Source organism: Aplysia californica, unplaced genomic scaffold (assembly GCF_000002075.1).
Source record: "Aplysia californica isolate F4 #8 unplaced genomic scaffold, AplCal3.0 scaffold00112, whole genome shotgun sequence".
In the NCBI taxonomy this organism is placed as follows: Eukaryota; Metazoa; Mollusca; class Gastropoda; order Aplysiida; family Aplysiidae; genus Aplysia; species Aplysia californica.
The window spans coordinates 795,439-797,261 of record NW_004797382.1 but is presented as its reverse complement, the minus strand read 5'-3'; positions in this window follow the sequence as shown (position 1 = coordinate 797,261).

Below are 1,823 nucleotides of genomic sequence, written 5' to 3'. Positions count from 1 at the left end.
CCCTCACCTATTTCTCCCTCACTTATTTCTCCCTCACCTATTTCTCCCTCACCTATTTCTCCCTCACACTTCTCTCTCCCTCACACTTCTCTCTCCCTCACGCTTCTCTCTCCCTCACACGTCTCTCTCCCTCACATTTCTCTCTCCCCCACACTTCTCTCTTCCTCACACTTCTCTCTCCCCCATACTTCTCTCTCCCCCGTACTTCTCTCTCCCTTACACTTCTATCTCCCTCACCTATTTCTCCCTCACATATTTCTCCCTCACATATTTCTCCCTCACACCTTCTCTCCCTCACATTTTCCTTTCCCTCACATTTTTTCTCCCTCACATTTTTCTCTCACATTTTTCGTCTCCCTCACATTTTTCTCTCCCTCACATTTTTCTTTTCCTCACATATTTCGTCTCCCTCACCTTTCATCCTCTAGCTAGGCCACGCCAACCCTACCTCTGCAGCACAGCATGGAACCCGTAGCACCCAGCCACCCGTGCACTGAGTACGGCCGCCGCGTTTTGATAACCTCTTTCTTCTTCCTCCTCCTCATCCCGGAGAACGCATTCTCAATTTCTCGCCTCCAGCACCGAACTCCTTCCTTGTAACAGATCCTCGCGGCGTTCACCGCCAGGAACAATACCCCTACCTGATTCTCTCACTGATTTGGCTAATGACAATTCACTCAGACAGCAAGTCTCAAGTAGGGCTGGGCAATGCGTCGCTTAAGCAATATCCGGATAATATGTTAGTGCACCTCTTCGGTAAATAATATGTTATGAACCGGTTCAGCAAATGGGTTAGAACCACTTTGACTAACGGGTTAGCTTCTCTTCAACAAATGGGTGCACCCACTTCGGCAAACGAGTCAGGAAAAAGAGTTAAAGAGTCTGAATTCGGATAATGTCTTTTTGCGGATTATCCGATTATCCGGATATTTATCCGGATTTTGCCCAACTCTAGTCTCAAGCAGTGGCCCATTATTATATTTTTCATTCAAACAGCACTCGTGGCCTCCTCGACAAGAGGCTCGGATGTTTTCGCGAGCTACTTCATCACTCACGCTCGGGTTACTAAATACCACGCCAGACTCCGCCTTACCAGGACGGCTTCCGTCTGTCGCTGCTGCTAGCCTTGAACAAACACACGTTACGCATGGGCAGGCTCATCATTGGCAAACCTGTTAAATAGATGTTCGAAGCCTAGAGAGCAACATTTTATAGGAGAGGAAATAAAAGCTACATAAAAATTTAAAAAAACCCAACAAATCAAAATAAAAGAACCCCCCCCCCAAAAAAATGATTAAAAAATAAAAAAATAAAAAAAATAAAGATGTAAATGTACCCTAACGTAAAGAAAAGCATAACAATGTTTACTTTCTACGGTAAGAGGTAGTAAAGTGGCATTCTTGAATTTTGCGGGTTATGAAGATTATTGTTTTCCAGCATCCAGGAAATTGTAGACAGATGTTTTCTGTTGGCTCTTAATACGTTTTACATGCTTCTCAACGTTATGGCTATGATAATAATATTGTTGCGCGGGCTCATACTCTGATAAAAATGCTTCGCATTCTCTCCCCCCCCCCCACTCACCATTTTTCTTTCTTTTATTCTCTCTACCCCCCTCCCCCCCTCTCTCTGTCGCTCTCTCACTCTTTCTTTCTCACTCATTCTCTAACCCTCTCCAACTCTCTTCCTCCCTCTCTGTCTGTTTGTCGCGCTTTCTGTTTCCACTTCCTTTTAAAAGAAATCTGTCTTTCATTTTCATAAACTCAGACTTATATTGCACCCACATACAACACACACACACACACACACACACACACACACAC